This window comes from Aphis gossypii, chromosome 1 (assembly GCF_020184175.1).
Source record: "Aphis gossypii isolate Hap1 chromosome 1, ASM2018417v2, whole genome shotgun sequence".
NCBI lineage: Eukaryota > Metazoa > Arthropoda > Insecta > Hemiptera > Aphididae > Aphis > Aphis gossypii.
Genome location: NC_065530.1, coordinates 79867052 through 79892677, shown reverse-complemented (window position 1 = coordinate 79892677; position 25626 = coordinate 79867052). Strand labels below are relative to the sequence as shown.

At 26.8% G+C, this 25626-nt stretch overlaps 1 protein-coding gene across 3 annotated transcripts in view; it reads right to left on the bottom strand.

Moving 5' to 3' along the window:
- Positions 1-25626, bottom strand: part of LOC114121572 (probable G-protein coupled receptor No9) — a 143713-nt gene that overhangs the window by 100001 nt on the left and 18086 nt on the right. For 2 of the 3 annotated variants that reach the window (XM_050200993.1, XM_050200998.1), the window contains exon 1: positions 7629-8493. The exons of the other annotated variant lie outside the window; for it this stretch is intronic. The gene's annotated coding sequence lies outside the window, so the exon portion shown is untranslated. Of the gene's footprint in view, positions 1-7628; positions 8494-25626 lie in introns of those variants that run through there. 3 annotated transcript variants of the gene reach the window in all.

The window sequence follows — 25626 nt, the reverse complement described above, 5'->3', positions numbered from 1 at the left end:
GGTACGTAAGTAATATATTTCAATTACCACCTTACGCACGCATGAGGGAAAAAAATATTTCCATATTATTTTTCATCCCGGTGCTTTTATACAGCTTTCTCGGATTTATTATTCATATAAATGTCCTAAAATGAATATATATGTACAAGTTTTTTTTTTTTTAGAAAATTTCGTTTATTTGTATGTCAATACAGTGATTTTACACATAAAAACACACGCAAACACGTATTCCATGAATAATTTTTAAATCTTATTACGAATCTGAAGTGCAGGCAAATAGTATTGTCCTATACATTTTTATATTTAATATTATTGTTCTATCTATTTTTATTTGATATAAGCATATAATGAAAATTATATAAAACGAAATTAATATATTTAGATATTATAATCATACCTACAAGGTAAAAATATAAACCACGGTGTAAAAGTATAAAATCAAATCTGAAAAACTTTTTAATTATCATTTAATAGTATCAAGTATTCAATATTATAATTAAAATAATCAGATAATCATATTTCATAATTTTAGTATTTTCTTATTAATACATATAAATATATTCAAATTATGGTTTTTCAAATGTTTAACTACACTTAAAGACTATATTTTATTTGAAACACTTAAATACATTATATAAAGTGTATTAAGGTGATAATATTTTTTTTTACTTAAAAGTATTTGCCAATAATTTTTTTGAAAGTGTTTATGGATTAGAATTTCCATTAAAATGAATAGTTTTTGAGAAATTAAACTTTGTGTTAAAGATAATAGGTTTAGAAAGTCGTAATTTCTATTTAAAAAAAAAAATATCCGGCTATAAAATTATTACTAGTTTAAACATAACATATATTTTATATTTTTAAATAACTAATAGTATATATTTTAATAACTCAGAAACATTTTGGTTGTTTAATATAAATACGTCAACGTTTACAAAAAAATCAACTGCTTAATGATTTGTAAAAAAAAAGTTGATTTACATATTTTGAAGAAAAAAAAATCAATTGGACCCTTTAAATTTTATAAAATATAAGTATTTTAAACTATGGTCTTAAGTATAATAAAACTTTTAAAATTCAGAATTTAAATGAATAATTTTATCAAAGAGAAAAATTAGGTTGAAAATTACAGATGAATCATCCTGTGTAGTTCGGTGATATATATACTTAAACTATACAGTTGCAGATGAATGAATGCAATTTTTACGTTATTGAAACAATAGATCCTGTATTATTGGATTATATCACAACAGCTTTGATATACTTTACTACGTCTTAATATCTCATACACGAATCGATAATACCAATGTATAGTTTCGATTTGAAATATTGTGTCATATAAATATAGATCTGATCTTTTCCAAACATTGTGGCGTTAGTAAATATCAAACCAGGTAGGTGAATTGAACATTACTGAAGAAGATTGTCAATTAACATACATTCAGATACTGCAATAATAATAAAGAAAATCACGATCGGCCATACAAAAAAAAATTATGTGACACTACATCAACGAAGTCATATCATTTTACATAATATTATGATGATATAATATAATTATATAATATTATATTATAGCAGTTTATTAAAATATGTTTAATCCGCTTTAGCCATCACGGTTATCTAAAGTTATCGCGGTCTCAAAATAATGTTATTTCGTTTCATAAATACGTATTCATCACCTATGATACCCCCAACAGACAGCCATATGACCCATATCGTAATTCAAAACGTAATAGTTAATCAGTATTTAATTTCAACCCAATGGTTATCATCTTTATTTAAAAGTTAACGAATTTTTTAATTATAATTAAATTATTATGCATGAGTTTTTTTCACAGTCAACAAACATGAATATTATAAAATTATAATTGTTCAAAATCCATAACCAATAAAACTGAATTGGATACTTGGATTTGAATAAAAATTAAATAGACAATATTTTCAATTATTGATCAAAATGATAGTTTAACTTTAATCTAAATTATTTTTTTCTGTATTATGTTATATAACTCACCAGGCTATAATAATGTTAAAATTAATAATATCGACACTATACGTAAAAATATTAAAATCTGCGATTATTTCATTTCTATAATACCAAATATATACCAATCATGAAATAAAGATAGAGCAAAAAAAATAAAAATAAAAACCACTGGTCAGTAAGTCAGTGTTTGTCTAGTCTGTGTATTGTTATTAATTGTTTATCTATAAAAAGTTGATCGAATATTTTCTTGTTATCTGTGTGAGTATATATTATACATGTTATATACATACGAGTACATATAAATTATGAAACTTTGAAAGTAAGGAGTATAATATATCAGTCAAATAATAACTATATATATATAAATTATTATCTACCCTTCTCATCTCACACAATCAAGTAAAACGCCCGTTGTAATGGATATGTGAAAAACTCACAATGATCTATATCGTATGGATATAATTTAAATGCATAGCGGCTAACGATGATGTATAATTTTAAATGCATTCTGGCGAGTGACTAAAAAATATCATCATTTTGATCATTATAATCTTTTTTCACATCGCCATAGCATATAATCACTATAGTATTAAGCCAATAAAACCATACGATATAGCTATGTGATATTTCACTGACCACGCGCAAGCCAAAAGCTTAAGATCTGAAACAACTAAACTAAGTAATTGAATTTATTTTCAAACTTTTAAACTTGACAATTTTGTTAATTTTCTAATAAACTTAAACTTAATTTAGTAGTTAATGTATCCATTTGAATAAATTATCTTTTCCTGGTTAATTTAAAAAATAATATGCTGTAAGTTCAATTTATAAAGTCTTACACATATCTTTACCTATAAATTATAGTTAAAACTAATTATTATTTATTTGTTTATTTGTTTTTTTTTTTTGTTTCACTGCGTTTTATACGATTATTTTGAATAAAAATAAACGAATAAATACTTCTTGATTAAGTAAATCAGTTGACACAATAAATGTTCGACTAACCTTTATAAATATCTACCTTAACCTCTACAAGTGCAACAACAAGGAATAGTATAGTACCTATATTATATTAAAAAAAAAAAAAAAAAAAAAATTGAAATTTGTACAGAAATAATTATAAATACCTACGTGTAACCAAAATGGAAATAAGAATAAAAAAATAACTTTATTTAAATAATATCTACTATCTTACATATTTTTCTCTATGTTTACTTTAAACATTTTAAGTCAAATATGTGTTACTTAACTATATTAACTTATAACTCAATAACTTTCTCAAAATATTTTTTTTCATTGACTAGCCCGCCTTTATCAAAGACAACGTGACTATTGAATCGATTCCACATTCATCGTGTAATATGGTGTGCTTATAATATATTATAATATGTATGTAGTTTCAATTTATCAAATGAACGGATAAAATAGAACACGCAATCGAACGACCCTCCAACGCAACTTGAATAGGTTTCTGATATTATATAATACATAAAATTGTTTGATTTGGTTTTTGTAGTGTGCACACCTGTGTATTTTGAGCATTAGGATGCAGCGATTGCGTGACGTCATCGTCGTACAAGTGGCCAGCGCTCGTGATAAAAGTGATAAAACAGAAGAACGTGATATATGTATAATATATATATAGCATACCAAAACGGAAACGAACAAATCAATTTCAAATATTTTGCGAGTAACTCGCGATCCTCTTCGCATAATAATAATAATAATAATAATAATATCCGGATTCTGTGGTAAGAAAAAATATAACGAACAATAATAAAAAAAATATAACGTCAACGATAAAATATCATAGTGTCGTATATACGTATATATCATAAAAACGTACGGGGAAAATATTCATAAATCGTCTTCCGACGAAAGTTTACTATTCAAACCGCGATAATATATTTTATTTCGACTCGTCTATCTCACACTATGGCTAATAACACGGCCAAACAAAATATAAAAAAAAAACAAAACGAAATACAACTTTTACGTTTTACTGACTACATTATACAACATCGGCTGTATAATATTTTATCGGCATCGAATGCAAAGCGCAATAAACCACACGCGAAAACGTTGCTGAGATTGAATTAGATTTTGGAGACCAAAATTTTTATTCCACTTTTGAAACAATTTCGGATTGTTATGTGCTCCGTTCACAGACCAAAATAAAAATTGTATTAAAAGTAGACAACAGAATTTTAGATTTCCACTAATATAGTAGTATATGTACATATAATACATTATAAATAATATTAAGTATAAATTCGTAATTATTATTATACACAGTATAAGAAAATTATAAGTATAAAAGTATAAAAGTATGTGTATTTCATGTGTGTAAAAAATGCACAACCCAGAAAACTTTTATTACAATCTCGTGTTGGCGATAAAATATGCAAAACTATATTATAGTTTTTAAATACTCGGAGACCTTGTCTTTGATTCTGCACCATGCATTATTACTTATCAACTTAATAAAAACATAATATTACAAAATAATGTATAAAGTAATATTAACATTAATATAATATAATTTTTTAATTCTAAATTTATGTGCGTAAGTAAATTTTAAATAAAATAAAGTATGACAGTATAATTTTTATTAGTGCACGAGTTTAATTTTCGAGAAAATTAATAATAATTTTCCTTTGTTACAATCACTAAATAGTTTCGTATTATCTTTATAATCTGCGTTTTTGAAGAACCGTATACGACACGAGACTGTCGATGAATTATGCGTAAACAGATTAGACATACGAGTAATTTAAGTGTACAAGCTACAATTCGGTTATCCCTGAAGCGGATAGGTTAGAGTTAAATTCCGAGAAACAATGCCGAATATCGTTTACAGTAAATGATTTGGAGCAGAATTGTTTTCATTAAAACAACAAAACATAATTTATTTACAAAATTTAATATATCAAGCGATGCAATAGTAAAGTTCTATTTCGCACAAAAATAGTGAAATATACACTATATGTATTCAAAAAAAAAACAAAAAATTAAACTGCAATCCCCTTAAAATAATCATTTAAAGATATTTAATAAAAGAAAATAATTACCTTTTGAATTATAATTAAATACAGAAAAACTGATTACTTAAAAATTAATGAAAATCCTGCAACTTTGATACAAGATCAAAGTAAAACATTAAAGGTACATACATCCTATACCTACTATAAATGTTAGTCGATCGACTCATTATTTATGCGAAAGAGTTATAGAACATTATAACGACGCCCAAAATTAAATTTTTAAGAGGGCAACCCACACGAAACCAATATTATTATTAGATGAAATATTTTCAAAAACTAAATTGATATTTTAATTATACTCAAAACTAAAAATCGTATTGTTTTCATCACTGGGATTTAACAAACAAAATTTATCAGTTATACTTATTGTGTTACAAAAATAAATCAGACATTTTTAAATATACAATACTTGGAAATATGTGAATAATACTAATATTACATAATATTATACAACACGCACTAAATATAAATAAATCAATATTAATGATACCTACATTATATGTATTTATTTTATTTTTATTAAAATAAATCAATGATAACATTATTTTTTACTGGTCGTCGACGAGGAAAAATTCGACAACTGACGATAACAATAGTAGTTATAAGCCGTACCTATAGCGTGATATATTTGTTATTGAGCATAGTAATAATAATAATAAGCAGTAATACATAATATTTTTTGTTTTTAAAAGCATAATCTATTTTCAAGTATTTTTCAATCGAATACAATGACTTAACATGTTTATATATTACATTATTGAAGTATTGAATTTTTCTCATACGATTTTATCTCTGTATTTTTACAGCATTTCATTTTATAATATGTTCTCGTGAAATCAGGTCGGTTATAAGTTAGTGTTCCAGAAGTCAATTGACTGTATGTTTCAATGGATTTCGGATATATATCTCAAAAACCACCGTTAAGCTTTGAGAATATATTATTATTTCAATGTTTTTAGTGTTACAGACCATAACGATAATAATTTAAAATAGTGATAAAAAAAACCTCGTATACATCGACTAACTTGAATGACAGTAATCAGGTCAAGAATGTTATTATATACTTTATGAATTTGTGATGTAAAATAATTTACTATCGTTTTTTTGAATTTATGTTTCGAAAATCAATTTGATCGATTATAGATACATATTATTATATATTAAATATTAAACGATTCTCACGTTAAATACTATTATGCTGTACGATAGACGGGTATGATACTACCTATACTAAATGATAATATTTTCTTATTCATTCATAATACTGTCTATAATATTATATAAGCACATTTTTTTTTTACTTACACATCTAAAAGTAGAAACGCCTAATAAAAATATAATACTGAAAGTTTGTGTCATGGACGTACGAATAAAAATATCAACACAATCATAATAATACATTTTAGATTTATTTTAACTTTTCAGTTTAACCTTTCAAATCAAAAAAGCCATTCACTCAAGGACACCCAAAACAAAACTTTTTCATAACTCTTCGTGAAACATATTCGTTGACACTTTTACTGAATTAAATTGGCATTTTCATCTTCGATTTTTTTTTCTATTTCATATAACCTGACGTATTTCCCGTAACATCTTTATTATAGGCGTATAAGTGACAATAAATTTAGTTTCATGTAGTAAATAAATTGTATACATGCTTGATTACGTGAATATTATATTATTATTATTATTATCATGTGTAATGTTTGTGTAGGCGTGTTTCTAAGTACATTTATTTTCCTGTTTTTTTTTTTCGTATAAATTCACTTCAGTAATGGTCGTAACGAAAACAAACTTTATAACCCTTCGTCACAGCAATTAAAATAACACGAATTACTATGTTTTACGACCAATAGTCGACGACGTTAAAATACTATAGGTACGCACTTTACGACCACGGTAAACTACATAAGTTAATGTCGAACACGAAATTAAAAGGTTACTCGAATACCACTTTCCGTACGTAAATAAAATATTGCAAACGTCATTTTCAAAAACATAATAATAATATTATGGTTGATAGTAAATTATTTAGATATAAAAAAAAATACCGCGTGCGACAATCGCGCAGTTCAACAAATGTTGTTTTCCAAATCCCGATCAAAATATAAAACGATCCATGAGAGAAAACAACTTGACGTGTAAAAAATAATGATAATAAATAAACGTAGATACTTACAGCGTTTTGAGAAAAATAAAAAAATCCTATATTTAACAAGCGTTTTCTCGTAATGTGGTTAAAAAAAAATTTCCGATATAAATCTATTCGATAATGAGTGCATCGCAATTACACAATAATATTGGGTAGCATATCATATTGTGTTCATAACAAAATTATGAAAACGACAATATTTCCTATGTCGTACACCACGATTAGCATAAAATATAATACAACACACACGGCGGCCGGGCGGCATATACAAATAATAATGAGCGTTATCGTTCTGCGCAACAATTACGATATACTATCACATAATATTAGCGTCAGCTGCTGTTGCCGACATATTATAGGTAAATAACTGGTGTTTACACGCGTATTCAGGTATCCGCAAATTATAGTAGTAATAGTAGTAGTAGTAGTAATGTATAAATACCTGTGTAAATGTACCGTATAATATTATATATGGTACGTATTTAAGATCGAACGCTTCTCCGCGAGATCACTAGGTCACGGTGGCACCGGCGGTAACGACGACGATGAACACAATATTTGAAACCGCATCGCACACGCAGTGATATTGTTTTGATTGTGATTCTATGGACGCGGATCGGCCGTTTGCACGCGAAACCAAAACAAAAGAAGATAACCGATACGTCGGCTTGTTTTTCTCCGTGCCGGGAGATGAAATTTGGCCGACGGGGCTGAAAAAAGTGGAACCGTCGGTAATTTCGATACCGAAAAAACGTCACACTATCGTTGCACAACAATACGAACGCGCACGTAAGTCGTAAAAGCAGTATTAAATGATGTTATATCAAACCAGGTATATTACACGGACGGCGAGGAAGACGACGACGACGATTTAATAAATTATTATTATGCCCAAACGATATTATTATAATTTATATTTTATCCCGACGATCGCGCACAATATTTTATATTTCGTATTCCGCGACGACGACGACGGTCGTCCCTTTATAATTACGATTTTATTTTAATACGATTATTGTTATATCGCTATATTATATTATTCGTTACGCCCCGGCTACTATTATGCAACGGGTAACGAAACGATTTTACGATTTTTATTATTATTATTATTTTTATTATGTCTTGGAAATGTTATCGCAACAATACGGCGAAGACGGATATTCTCGCGCACTCGTCGCGGGATTTCGCGAACGTGATTATTGCGGTGGGGGGACCACCGGGCGTTCAACGGGCACGTCCGGCGTGCGTTAGCGGCGACTGACCGCCGAGGAGCACACGCAGCCAAGGGTCGCGCGCTCGTCTGCCGCCGCCGTCGACGGCGCCGCCGCCGCATGCGCCGCGACGAGAGAAACGCGAGCTTGTATGTGCGTGTGCAATTCGCCGGGCGACTCGGGAGTGCGGCGGCGATCGTATCACGCCCGCGTACCTCCCCGCCGTCGTCGGGCCCCCGGTATACCTAGGTCGCAGTTATACCGCGGTTCTGTCGTATATACCTATAATGTTATAACGATAATAATAATATGGTCATTGGTCGCAGTACGTTTAATAGGTATCGTCTATATCGGTTGTTGTTTAGTCTTTTATTCGATTTCTGTGAAAACAATTAAAACTATTCGCATAATAATAATAATTATGTCGACTCATCGCCGCAGTCGTGCTCGGCACCGATTGTAGACCACGTTAGAACAAGAATAAACAAAAATTGGATTCTCACATTTACCTGCAGAGTGGTGCTTGTTAATTATTATCAAAATACAGTAGTCACTAGTCACCACCTATTTGACTCGCGCGGTTAATGTACTGTACTAGTTTCTCCTATTGGACTTAAACGGGTTAATCCCGATTTACACAAATACTAACCACAAGAAAAAATCCAGCTGTTGGACATTATTTAATGAAGTAAATATGTATTCTTAATAAAATTTTTACTTAATTTTCCCGATTTTTACATCATTACTATCATACTATTTCCTCGATCCATCGCATATAAAAGTATTTAAGTTATTAAACATTTATTATTTGCATAATTTTTAATTATTAACTCAACCAATACAATTAGTTGAGGTATAAAAATAATCTGGTCTCGCAAAGCGAGTTTAATAAATTGTTACTACAAGTATTTAACAATATATTAACCTTGATCGTCCTATGATGATGGTATAATAAATATGTATATTATTGATATCAATCAATATTTAACTTAAAAATCATACGTGAAAAAATATCGAAAATACTAATATTTTCTTATAATAAATTATGAGAAATCGATAGACGAAAAAAATCAAACAGATAATATAACTTACACTTCCCAAGTAATCAATCTCCTAATCAATCTGCAGCTCAGTAGTACAGGAACCTTATTATAACTTGTTTACTTTTTTTTTTTTATACCTACTTACGTCGTAAGTTGCACCGTTTTTTTTTTTTTAAATTACAGTTTAAGTCATTATAACCTCATTGTTCACGATATATACATATCATTAAAAAAAAAATTCATATTATTAGAGAATGGCGTGTGTTCAACTTTTTCGGGGGGTTCAACATTTTTTATGTGGTTTTAAAAAAATAGTTCTTATATATTTTAATTTTAAATGATTTTTTGAAATGTTAAAGTACAACATTTTATAGTATAATATGTATAAGTATATGTTGTTAATAAATTCATTCAATATGTCATGAGATGAGAGAGTATCTTTACAGTAAACTATATTATAATATTATGTTTAGTAATTACTTAAGTGAGCTGTAAATTATAGTCCGCTGTAAGGAGGTTCACCGTTCCCCAACGAGAACAAAATAAATGGCTGACAGTAGTTAATATCTTGTAGACTATTTTATTTAAATTAAATTAAAATTCTAGTAAATTAGGAATAGCCGTATAGTAATAATTGCATAACGATTACTTGCGATATAAATATTTAAAAATATATGGATTTGTATCTATAGATTAGCAGCTATTTATAACTGTCTATGAAGTAAATTATACTTAAATTATTTTTTACACTGAACAACGTATATAGTCTTTTTTAGTCTACAATAGGTATATTGTAGTATAATATTAAATTAATATTTCAATATTTCAGTTATTCTTTTGTTTAATGATATAAAATAAATTTGAATAATTTGTAAAATTAAGTATAAATTTAAGATGATTTTAGGGAATAATTATTATATTATGATTTACTTCATATTTTAATTTTTTCTAAATCATAAAATGCAAGTTATTGTCAATAGGTAACCTATATCAATCAAAACCTTAATTTTATATTTTGAGTATATAAAAATATCGGGTCTCAGTTTCGTAGGTTTAGTCATCTATCAGAAATGAGAGTCACGATCATCAAAGTATGTAGAGTAATAGATGATACTATGTAAACGGAAATTAATGTGAAGGGCGAGCGTTAAGATCACTTACATTTTCAGCACACTATCTACCTTCTACTTACAAGTTTTGAACACTGTTATTTATTGAAATCGTATACCTATAGTTAATTTTTTTACAATGCCTCTATTTAAATCCTATTTAAGATTCTTCGAGGCAAAACATTTTTAATATTCAACTGCGAATAACCTACTTTGGTACCAGTAATACTTATAATTATGATATTAATAACTTTTAGAGCACTTTATACAGTATACTTTATTTATCGACGTAATTGTCCTTTATCTAGTGTTGTATGTCATTCCCAGATTTCCTGGTATACGTATCCAATGTGGTTTCAAAGCGAGAGTAGTCGTTTTTATATTTTGATAGTAAAAAGTATGTTAGTGCTTCATAATAATAAATATAATATTACATAACAATCAATCTCATGTATTTCGTACTCCGTGTGGTATATCGTATATAATATTATATAATACTTTTTCAGTGGATAAAAAATCCGAAATGCCAATAAAGCGAGTCATTTTCTCCGAAAGCCACCTCTATTACATAACTGGGAAGCAGTTTATACAGGTATGTTATAGTATTCTATTATAATATAATAAATTATATTGATTCAAAACGATATCTCCCGAATTTCCTGAATTTCATAGTATGGTCCTTTTATAATTTACTCCGCGTCGTCGGCGCGGTATACCGATTTCCTTTTGCCACAGCACTCCCCAAATTCACGTTACTATGATAACAATAATAATAATAACATAATAACAATAATAATACAACGGTTATTTCAGTAATCAGTAATTGTAATGTAGAACAACGCGGCTCGGCAATGAGGGTCCATCCTTTTTGTATCGATTTAGTATTATTAATTATTAAACACGTGTAAACCGTGTAAGTTATGATAAATTACCTAGTATAATGTACATCGTTGAGTATATTATGATGTATAGTTATACCGCGGGTATACGTCTGTCTCCGGGCTATTCGCCAAAATTATAATAAACAGGTAGAATAAAGATAAACGCTATATTATTATTATTATTATTATGAGTCATGACAATAACTCAAGTTTTGTTGTGCAACATATTTTTAATAGTGGTTGTATTATAATATTGTGTTATATTTTGTTGTTGTCACATTATTAAACAACATGTACTAACCAAACGAACAAACTAAAAGGCAACAGTTTTTCGATGGGTTCTTTACTACATGGGCGTCAATTGCACAGACACGTCGTTTTCGTGTTTATACAAAATTAAACGTGCCTGATACCGATTTTCTATAAAGAGTAGTAGATTCCCTAACCTGAATTTTTAATATTACAATATTATATTATGTTCATGTGTCCAATTATATGGTTGAGATTTTTGAAGTGTAACAATGGAAATATGGAGTTACAAACACTTGTAAACAGTTTTTATGTTAGTTATTCGTTCTAAATAATAATATACAGTTCTTTTATAAACCGACATGTCACGGGTTTTTTTTTACTTAATGAACCCCGGTATTGTGTATAGCACATTTTTCGCCATTGTACGCGTTGCCGCCACTGCTGCCGCCGCCGCACAGACACACACGCGCCCAGTAATTAGAAAATTAAATTACACATAATATACAATATATATATTTTAAAATATTATATTATGTTTCGTCACAGTTAAAACACTCTCTGATCACAGATTATACTTACGTTTAAAATATTTATTATGAAACTGATAACTACGCGTACCTAATAAATGACTGTCCGATTCATTATCTAAAATAAAATAATAATTATGAATTCAATCAGAAACCACCCACTTACTTACATACTCATACGGCACAATACATTTTATTTATTATAATACGATAATAATTACAACAATTATAATAATAATAAATAAAAGACTATAAAATTAATGCGGTATAATGGGTTGTTTATAGTTACATTTAATACAACGCATGTCGGTCATTGAATTTTAAATTTTACGTGAAAGTTTGGTGTATGTAATACATATATATCTATACAATAGATACATTTCAAAATCGATATAGTCTAAATTAGTATAGTAACTACTCAACTTTTGTTTCAAAATGTAGTGTACTTATATAGAGAAGAATAATCTAGTTTTTAGAATCTTGGAGATACTTGGGAAATACTTTGTTTAACAACAATTACTATCGAATAATGTATTGTGTTGTACTTGTTGACCATTGTATTCAACATGCATGCCAATTGTGAACAGGGTTAAAAATATTTTAAATTCTCCATTTTGTTAATTATTTCTCCACTAAACTGACTGGAAAAAATGTCTATCACATTGATAGTAAGCATTATATTTTTTTAATAATAAAACAAATTAAAGAATAAAATGGTAACTAACTATAGCTAATAGAGATCAAAATTGAATACAACTTATAATTATAAAATATATAACTAAAAAATCAATGAAAATTATTTTTATTATAAATGTATAGTTACATAATTATAATGATTAACAGCTAATACAAATTATTATTATTATTATTATTTTAACTACATGATATGAAATTAATGATTCATAAAATATAAATAGTTCAGTGTATCTATACGCATGAAAAGTACAAATTGTAATACTTTTAGTAAAATTAATATTAAAAAAAAATTAAAAAAAAGAAAACCATTGAATAACCAATGGTGTGTTTTTAAATAACACTATTTATTGTTTAATCGTATAATTTGAAAAAAGGTTAAAATGGCATAAAAAATATGTTTTATTATAAAAGTTGTCATTATAGTCATTAACCATTTTACAATTCAATTATTTGAATCTTATTAGTAATGCTTATAATATTAATAGCTTCATAATTTATTTTTATTCGTACATCACATTACACAACGTTTACTCGTTACTTTGAGTTAAAAATGTAATTGCCAATTTAAAACATCGAATTTATTGTTAAAGAAAAGCGTAGAAAAAGTTGATTTCGATTAATTAGCGTTTTTATTACTGGTTTTGTTCAGCTGTTAAAAAAAAAAAAAAAACAATTTATCATTTTACAAAAAAAAATCAATAATTATATTTTTATATTTTATTTTGCTATTTTAGTGCTTTAAATTTGTATTACTCATAATATCATATAGTATACGACGTGATAACGTGATGACTTATATACCAAAGAATGTATATATTTATTGCATTCTTACTCAAAATAACATATAACTTAATCATGTAATTTAGTTTTATTTTTTATTTTTTGATTTCCAATTATGAAAACCGATAAATTAGCCATAGTATATTTAAAAACACATACTATTATTATTCCTTAGCTGATGATACATATAGTTTTTATAGCTCGTTTTACTTGTTTACTAACAGTTACTTTATTATGTGGTTCATTGGTTCAACTAATTTTGTATAAAGTGCGTAGTTTTTCTACTACCAAATTATTTCGTTTGAAATTAGCCTTACCTATTTCATTTTACATTTATGTCATTAATTCGAGCGTACCTATAATATACCTACCTATTTATTGCATACACGCAACAAAGAGCGTTAGCAGACATTAAGCGTAATAATATTATCTTCATACCATACACATTTTTCGTGAAAATATTCAATATTTCAATATTTTATATACAACTCAGTATTATGTAGACGTATAAATGTATTATTGTAGGCACATTGCGAAATTTTTGGAAATTTGTGTATCGAAAATTACTATCATTAATATAACGTTTCTCTATTTTTTTCGATGATAATGCTTAAATGTAAATATGTAATACATAGACGATGAATATATCAGAGTATCACAATATGGTTATGATAATTATTAATTATAAATATGAAATAATAATTTAGGTTGTTATGGGATATCCATAAAAATATGTTTAAGTACCTTATTCAATATTCATACGAGGCAAGTGTGCACAATCGTTTGATAATTATATGAAATAAAAAATATACTTGTGTGTACTTGGATACTATAATGATACACAAAACAGATTTCAAATCATGGGCTGCACTAAATATTAAAAGTTACTTTAGTGTTGTTGTATAATATATATAACGTGGATACTTTGTACCCTTATATTATACATCATATTACTATCATATTAATTCAATGTAAGAAAATCGAGACAAACGAATACAAACTCCTATATGGTTAAGTACTTGTAATGTGTATGGCGTTAAAAATTACACATTTCATTGTTCATCGGTGTAATTTTTATTCACGTATACCTATGTATATTGAAAAACACATTGGGGTTCTTGAAATTGCATAGCTTTATACTGGTTGATTATTTTACCAAACAACACTTGTTCTTTAAAAAAAAAATCAAACATATAGATTATTTTCTGTTGAAGTAAAACAACACTGTTTTTAGTTTTTACTTTTTTGATTGACAAAACATATTTTTAATTTCATATTTTGAAGCAGAATATTTTTTGGAGTATTTCGATTTATTATAAAAGTGGTTTATGAGTTATAAATATTTTAATTTTTGGTAAGCGGAGTAGTAGATCAGCATTTACGAGGTGTCACTCGATTCTTCTCTACAAAAAGGTAAATACTTTTAATTCATATATTACTAGTATGAATTCAGATTTTTGTGTATTAAAATACGAGTACTTCGTAAAATATCCTACTTTTGAAAAAGCTAAGTATTAAAAAATATATAATATATATAATAATTAATTTTTTTTAAATTTTTACGTAGGCATCTATTTTCACATGCGTAAAATTAATTTGGTAGAGTGTTTGATTTATCGGATTTCATTTAACTCATTATAAATGTAGACCGTATATATTTTAAATTTTATAAAGTATTTTTATTTGTAAATTATGCGATAACACTAAAGTGAAGATATAAAAGAGTAGTAGCTCGGTTTTTGATTTGTTAAATTATTCATTAGGTACCTATACTTATTATACATATAGTTTATGATAATGTCTCAGTTATATTTTGAAAATATGAGAGGGAATCTAGAATTATATCTTTATAGCACTAAGTACTCTTACTATTGTTCATTTATAAATGTGTCTTAAAGTTGTTATATTTTCATTTAGTGGTTAATTTTAAGTACAACAATTCGACATAAAATAACTCCTATATGCGGCGTGCTTATTTTACCAATTTAAATTACAGTGGAGTCTCGATAATTCGAATTTCAAGGGAGGCAAAATTTAATTCGACTTATGGATTTTTCGAGTTACAAATATCACATTGAGTGCATAACAATTCCATTAGAACGAAAACAAATTCGAGTTATAGAGGTTTTCGAGTTATCAAGGTTCTCTCGACAGGACTCGACTGTATTATTATTTATTCTTTAAAAACATAATTTCGTTTTCAAAATACTGATAAATGCTGTATGAGCTTATTTAGGCTCGTAGATAAATTAGTTGTTAAATAAGTATAACACATATTATTAAACTTAATATTAATATTAACATTAAACAGTTTGTAAATTAAAAATATTCTAATAATCTAATGATACAGTTTAATAAATTTGGTATCTATGTTTTTATTTATAAAATAGTAAGAATCATATCATTGAATCGTATTTAATTAAATAATGGAATACGTTTTCTAAATATTATTCCACCTACATATTTACATTATTTATACGAAATACAATGCATCGGTATATGAAATGATTCGAATTGTTGTCACACCTATCACTTATGTATTTATCATTGTCGATTTATCAATTGAAATCGTCAATTATTGGTATTCGAAAGCTATCGAAAATTATTTTATAACGTAATATATTATTCAAATGTCGTAAATCAAATTAATTAATTTCATATTATTGTATTATATAGAGCCCAATTTATATCCCAATAATACAATAAAGTTGAAACAATATAATAAAACTGATATTGGTATAGGGCACAGGTACATATTAATTAATTATTATCTGTTTATTTTTCTACAAAATAAATTTATAAAATATAGTTCATATTTGATATATTTGAGATATAAACTTTTATGTTATAGAATTAATGTAAAAAATAAAAAATATATACTCTTAAAAAAAAATATGTACATATACTTAATACGCATTTATGCGTAAGTCACATAACTGAAGAAAATTAAAATACTCGAATATTATAATTTTAAGTAACTATATTGATCATAATTACATTATTATCTATCTTTTGATTGATCTAATACTATACGCTCACATTATTTATGATACTTACGTCATTTTACTAGACATAGTTTATTATCTACATACTTGCCAATGGATGACCAATATCGTGAAATACCTTTTCTTGGTAGTTATGGGTAGTTAATAGTTACACGCGTATCAGTATCAAATACCTGTAGGCTGTAAAGTCGCAGAGAAAACCCTAACCTTAAAATCATATTGAACGAAGTTTGACCAAGTTTTAGTCTTCATACTAAAAGGGGAAGACTTTTGTTATTAAATGCATTAAAAAAAAAATTACAATTTCGCACTACAACGAGAATTGTATTGATCCTGACACCGGGGCCCAAAGTTGAACTACTGAAACTCCACAAACGTTGAGTCAGAGTTAAGTATGAAATTTAAATGGGAGATGTTATTCAAGCTTGTTTCCAATAAAATGAAATGCTGAAGCGATGTTATATCGACGCTCTCCCGATACATTATTGAAGCTTTTTTACCAAGAATCGAGTTTTTTGTTTTTAGCTCAATCTAAATAGACAAAGCACATCATCGAGTAAATATTGAATATCATATTTGATAAAATGGTTGATACAATACAACTATATGGTTATTAAACTGACAGAATTCAATTATATGAAATAGGTATGTACAGGATTCGCATGCGAGGACAAAGCGTATTTCGGTGTACGTGGGCAGTATTAGACGAGTACCAAAATCTTGTGGTTAGGCGTAGGGATGATATTGTAATTATTATAATACGCATATACATATTATGCACTATATCTATATATATTCGGTCTTGACATGTATATAGGAACACATAATACAATCAGCATCTCAGAGTTGTCTTAATCCGTATGGTTACTACAATATAACCATGGTTATACGAACCAAAATAGTGTTATGATATAGGATTACACGTTATGTATGTATATACCTGTATTGTGTATAGACAGGTAATGACGTAAACAGCGTTACTTAATGTAAACGTCATAATAATGTACAGCAAGAAACATTGAAATAATGTATTGTCTCTAGCTGTTATAATAATATTATTATATTGAATTCGTTCGGAAACATACGCGCAATATTGCGTTCAACGAAATTGGTAGAAATAAATTACGTTGCGCATTTTATATCGTTTGGTTATACGCCGATGTTAGACAATAATAAATTGATGTTTTTCCTTCCCACGTTCAGGACTTGTTCAAATTACATTTAAGTGCATATAGGTATCTGATGACATTTGACATCTATTTTTCGTCTGGATAACGGCACGATATAATATTAAGTTGTTTATAAAGTATAAAATCTGTTATGCAAAAATACTAGTGTCCGTTTTTATTTTAGCTGGTGTTATTCTAGCGTTATTCTTACCCTTAATAAAATAAACGTACTGTGACTACTGCAGTAATCATTCAGTGGAAGAATTCGTAGTAAATTCAATCCAACTCGTAACGGTATAAGGTATATACGTGAAAAGAACAAGAGGACGAATAAAATATGAATATAATAAATATTAATTTAATTATACCGACGTTTCAAAGATACAACTTCATATATTTCTTTATGACTATTTTGAATTAATACGATTTTTTTTTAATCGGTAGGATTTAATATGACATGTTGTTTATATTACCGATTATACATTGTACAATACAATAATGTATTATTTTTATATTTTAATTAAATGGTCAAAATTCAAATTATATTTTCTATAAACTGAATTTAAATTCAATAACAGAAATAAAATATGTTATATAACGTTCCTAATAATATTATATATTAAAAAACAATCTAGATTGAATTGAGCCTCTTCAGACGTAGTATAACGTTTGTAGTTTTAATGTCAAACCACTTCAGTAGTGACCAGTGAATACGATTAGTATTGATTTAGGTAGACATACAGAATATTGACGTGAAAATAATTTTAAAAACTAGTAGAATTCACTATTTATGTAGCGTAATGAATTTTAAATGATAAACTAAGTCGACCAGAACATAATTTAAACTTGGTTAAAAAATGGCATATAAAAAAATGAAGGAAAGAAGTTAGCTAATCAATAGCATTGTTATTTTTTAGTTGTTGTATTACGAAATACAAACTTTTTAACACTTGTCTTATTGCTTGTAATAAAGATATTTAAAACTGGTCTGATTAACGATGTTTTTATTTTCATGTATTGCGCTCTATCAAAAATGCAGGAATTCACGAATTTAAATGTCTTGGTACAATCCTTTGTTCATATCCAAATCTATTATTATCACTATAAATATTATTAAATACATATGTATTTAAAAAAACAATAATAATAATATGTTATTGCTATTTTATTTAATCTAATTTAATCAAAACTAGTATCACGCTCATGTTGTTATTGTACCTATTGTATAACAGTTTCATTGACGTCTTAGATTGTGTATAAAACATTTTTCTTCAATTTATTGGAGTACCTACCTTTGTATAATAAATATTGGTCTCCAAAAGTGTCATTTTATTCAGTTTGCGTGGTTATAGGTAGGAGGGTTTTTTCTTGCAGTTTTATTGATTATATTTTAACGGAAAAAAATATAAGAAACGTAGAACTAAAATAAACTACACCTACCCACAACTATAATAGTAAAATTAAATAAAATACTTTTAGATTTATAAATAACATATATTTTAAAAAAATTTTAAAATTATTTCTAAAGAAATAATAAACGTGTTTTAGTAAAATTAATACATTTATAGTATTTCAAAACTATACTATGAAAACATAAAATACAATACTAAATCGAGTGTATTCACATTATTATTTTTAATAATAATAATTGTACCAGTTGGTTATTTTAGTACTAATCTTTCTCATAATTTAAAGATGTCTTTTATGTAAGAATATCGAACGAAAATTTAAATTATTATTTCTGAACATGATCGAGTAAAAGTGATGATTATTCATATTTTTGATGTACAATGTACATACATTTTCTGAAACGTGTATGGTTTTAATTATATTAATTTCACATAACCACATAGGGGTTTTTTTTTAATCAATTTATATCATCGAATATTGATGTAAATAAATTAAGAACTGATTATTTTTATTAATTCATATTAATGGGTTATTAAAATTACCATTATTATTATGGATTTTGTAGTATTATCAACTCAAAGCCATTCGATGCACGCACGTAATATTAAAAGCGTATAAAATTGTTTATACTATTTTTTCATATCGCTGGTTGTATCGATTAGATATTTGTTCATTTTAATTGTAGATCATTCACATAAACGATAACTATAATCGCAGTAGTAATAACTATAATTATTAATTCACAAATAAAATACATACCTACAAATAAACGTAATAATTAGTTATTACACCACCTATCGAATTCCAATGATGGATCTTCATAAACTGTATACTTTGATTTAGTCAATGATTTTATTAAATAGTACTTATAACATTTTATTATTTTATTTTATATTTTTTTTTGCGATTTAATCTATACACCTGTACAATGTATACATATAAATAAATAACATATTACTGTTAAAAATAAAAAAATATCACAATTGTTACATTTCCATAATTACTAATATTATGTTTAGGCAAGTATACTTGTTAAGTAATCACTTATTTTTTTGTTCAGTCCACAAATTATAATAACTACGAGAGCGTCAAATTAGAGATACTAATGATCCCCAAGCTCCTAAATTATGCCTATTAAAATATACGTAATGCAAGATACTAGGTACTAAGCGTAATAAATTTATCGTTTATTTATAAAAGTGCGCGAACATTTTTTTTATTTTTAAAATATAAAACAAGATGGATTATTTTGTTACAACAAAATCACACTATATTATATTTTATGTATACATGATCATAGAATAGTTTGCTATGTACATTGTACAATATACCGTTTACATAGTATGTTGTAAGTACCAACAAACGTAGTGTATTGCATTAATATGGCGATCATCGTACGGCAATTATTGTCGCTCGAGAAGCCATATACAACAACATTTGTACTATAAACATTAAAACCTATATACAATATACTGTATGTGATTTCGTGTATTTTATGTATAAATCTTTCGATTTATCGTAATTTAGGTACTTTTAGTCGGCGTACAACATATGTATATGTGATTGTGTAATAATACTGTATCGCGAGCGTTCACAGGATACACAAGGACGAATCGTCGACGACACGTTTGGAGAATGTATGGGAAGCGCTCTCGACGACGATTTTATATCGCGATAGACTAATATTATACCTACATGGTAAAATATTGGCCACATTTGAATTGTACACAAAAATTCAAATTTGAATTATATTACGTGCAATGGAATTTCGTTATAACCTAATTATTTTTAGAATTCAATTAAAAAAATACATTTTTATACACTAGCATTTGCATTATAGTATATTATGCTGACTAATTTGTCAACTAATTCAAGATTTTCTCATTTTTATATTTTTACCCATTTTTTTATATCCATTGATTGTGGAAAAAATAAATTTGACATGAAACCCAGTTCTTACAGACTTCCAGTTTTAATTTTTATGTTTTACACGAAATTCGAATGTGCTGATAATATTCTATGTTATTATTTAGTGGGTGTATCGGTATATGCTAGTAGGATTTCAAAATGTTATACTGGAATCAAATTTAATCACTTCATATTATCAACTTGATACACTCTGTAGGTACGTCGAATCGTACTTGTAGTACGGTGGGTGGTATCGCTGTAGTTACCTAATATATGCAGTGTGATAGGTATTAGAATATTGTTACACTAAAATATAATACGATGTACGCGCCACGCACGGGCATCCCATGTGTGATATTACACTAGATGTATTATTGTTATTATAATTATCATCGACACATTTGAATACACCGACTCTCTATTTATGGTGTCCGGGCGCCACTCCTTCAATCTTCGCGCTCATTTGTGCTGATAATTATTACCGTTTACTCTCACGGGCGCACGTGCGTCGAATGTATTATTATATAACACACGGTGTTCCATATGTATACAGAGTGACTTATTCTGCTTTTATCCTTAAATTCATTCGTTTAAATGTTGAATTTTTAGATTCTAAAAGACCATATGTTCCATATTATGATTCGATATTAATATATTCTTATATTATTATTTAATTTCAATATACCTATTATATTATTATACACAATTTTTTTATACTACTAATTTCGCCCCCCAAATGTTCAACATGATGAATTTACATAAACTTTATATAAATACGTAAAAAATTTAGACTAGGTATTGACCTTTCAGATGTTGAAATTTTATTTACTCAATAAAAAAACTGTTAAGTATAACAATACCAAACGATTTTCGTTTAAAATACTGATCGTGTAAGTATCTGTTTTTTCTTGGAGCAATTTTACCAGACCGATTCTATGGTATGAATGTTCTATAAATCCAAATTTGATATAAATTCAATATAATTGTAAAATTTGGTCTTGTAATTATTAATTAATGAGGACGTTTTTTGATTATTTCAATTTTTTACACACACGATTTCAATAAAAAGAAAAACATATTAAGTAAAAAAGATATATGCTAGCTACCGATAAATATTGATTTTTAAATCACTTTCGGATTTTACTTTGTTACACTAATAGTGCAACAGCTCACTGAAATTAACTGTTGATGCTATAATCGACGCTTTAGTTTTTGTTCACGCCACAAAACACAGACAATTAAAATCTATTTTGTGTCTTATTTTTGATTTAGCGTAGATATATCTATTTTAATATCTATTTATCGCTGGCTATCATTTGTACATCTAATGGTCAATCATCTATAAATTCCAGTTGTTTAATCTTGTCGTAACATGATACTTATCTATATTTTTAAACAGAACAACCTTTTCAATTTTTGATTATCGTATATTATATGAATTTACGAATGTTAAATTTTAAATTGAAAGTTATTAAACAATTTGTGGTTTTAGGTAGGTACTCCTCATTTTTTCCAGTTTATTGTTAAACACGTTGATGCGCAAAATATTAAGTACAATAATTTTACGTAAAGTAATCGGGTGATGTGCAAACAATGCATAACCCAAAAATCAAACGAAGCACATCTGCTTTATGAAAAAGGTCTAAATGAACTATTCTGATGCATTAATTATGTACGACCCTATCTATTTATCTGTCTCTAGCAATTCTTGAAATTATGACTGAGATATTATTTTATAATATCGTAATTTATTAATAAAAGTTTTTGAAATATTTATATTACATATAGTATATGTATTATATATATGTGAATATATTATATGCATTATACATGTTCAATTATTGATACTATATTATTCAAGATCACAATTAACCATTTAGATATATAATTTTTAAAAAACTATCGAGAACTAAATGATTCTAAATAAACACAGTTTACGAATTTGTTATTTAATAGTGTGAAATAATCATAAGTTTAAATATTAATTTGTTTTAACAATATTTACACAACCAATTATATTATAATCAAACCACGAAAAACAATACAAATTATATTGTTTGACTTTACAAAAAACTTTATATAATATATATTTACACTGCATAACTTTCCAAAAATGAATCATTTAAGAGAAATACCAGTATTAAATCACATAACAAAGATAACGAGCGGCGTTAAATACAATATCGTTTTTGATATGAATTATGTTTATTTTTATAGAGATTTTATTGAAAATTATATAATAGGTATGTATTTTGTAGACAACAAAAACTACTACGGCCGAATTGCATGACTTTGTAGGGAACACAGGTCATTGGTTGACGTCCCTGGTTTAATTTTGGATCATTATATTTGGATCATACTTAATTTATGAATTTATGATATTTAAATGTTTTTCATTTGTACATTCATGTAATCTATTACATATAACTTGATAACTCAATGTCAGTACAAAATAACAGCATATATCCTCTACACATATAGGTACTTAAAATATTAAATTAACGCGATTGATTATAGTCGTGCTACTCTAATGCATTGTTTTGTATACAAATAAGTATAATAATGAACTTACTCAGTTTCATATTATTTTATGTTGTAATAAGTATTGTTTATTTTTGAAAATAAAAATCACATATGGACTATATTTAATAAATTTTTTCAGTATTAAAGACATTATGTATAAATTAATAGAGTTTAAATATTACGTTAATATGAAATCAAAATTATTCTTTTGTATTTAATTAAGAATTTAATCTATAGTTAATTTATTTGAATAGATATTATTTTACTTAATCATCCAATATTTGTTTAAACCAAAATAACTGAGCTCAATTACTTTTAACCATTCTCCTATCTATCGGTGCTATATACATTTCGTATAATGTTTGTATTTTATTGATAATTTATAACATAATATTCTTAAAATTTTTGTAATATGGCTAGACTATCATGAAATGAAACAGTTAGGTGAAGTAGGAAAAGGATGATGGTTATAATATTAGTATGTTGTATGAATTTGATTATCAATGGAAGAAACGAAGTTGGGTTACTGAAGCATCAAGGGAACTAGACACCTTATGATGTTGTCATGCACACTGACGATGTAATCTGTTAATGAAGACAGACGACAATGACAGCGTAGAACGCAGATGCGCTTAGAGTTGGTCTCCTAGAAATTTCAAAAAGGTTCTGGTCGAAAATTCTTGGAAATACTAAAAACTAATAAGTAATAACTTTAAAAAACTCCATTTTTCCAGTAATTATTATTGTTTTATTATATTATATAGAGAGTCAGGTGTTTTTATTTTTTATATAAAAACTTCCAAAAGACTGACAATAACCAGCATTGGGGTGTGTTATGATTGCACCGCGGACTTTGACGACATAGTAGTTGCGTTATAGCCTATAGATAGATAGGGTGATTCATTATGAGCATTTTTACCCCCTTTTTCTTCATTAATTTAATTATCCAAAATCTGGTTTTAAAGTTTTTAAATATACTTAACGATCATTTTTAATAATTCTTCAGACTTTTTTTAACTACTTAAGAAGTGTCTTGCGAAGTACTTCTGTTTATAAAAATATAAAACTTTCCTTCTATTTTGTAAATTATTTAGCAGACAATTTTTCTAAAAATGTTGATGTATTAAAAACTAAATTTAAACGAGTATTTTTTCAATTATTATACATTTTGATTGATTAATATTGATTTCTAAGATCGTCAAGTTACCATAGAGTCGTAGTCGCTCTAAGTTCCAAATCCATTATCGTGGATCTATAATTATTATATATTTAAATTTTAGAACTATACATACACAAAGTCAAACAATTCAAAATTTATTTGTTTGAATTTTGATCATAATACGTCAAAACTTTTAGAAAATTTTTCTGTTAGATAATTAAATGCTTAAAAAGCGAATTGTCATTTAAAAAACCAAAGTCTATACCTATAGTATCTACACTGGACACTATTTAAATAATACAAAAAATAAATCTCAAGAGTTTTAAAATATAATCTTTATGTATTTATTATAATAGGTATAAAAACCCTAAAAATCAGATCTTGAACAACTATATTATTTGTTAAGGGGGCATCAAAATTCTCGATGAATCATCCTTATGGGACATTTTCTCAACATTCATGTTGGTATAAAATCAGATGTGGAAAATTTAACTTAAAATATATATAAAAAAAATAGTACATATTTCAAATTATATAAGAACAAATTATTCGGATCTTGTACTTATTAGTTATTACATTTTCAAGTTTTTTTTATTTAAAAACAATAATTATCAACATTAATTTAACCGAATTTTGTTTATTGGACAGTTATATACAATTATTTTAAAACAAACAACTGTTAACTAAGTGATAAAATATATAGTAACAACCAATATGTTTCTATCTGTAGAACTTTTTATGTCTAACTGATATTTTTTTGTAATCTC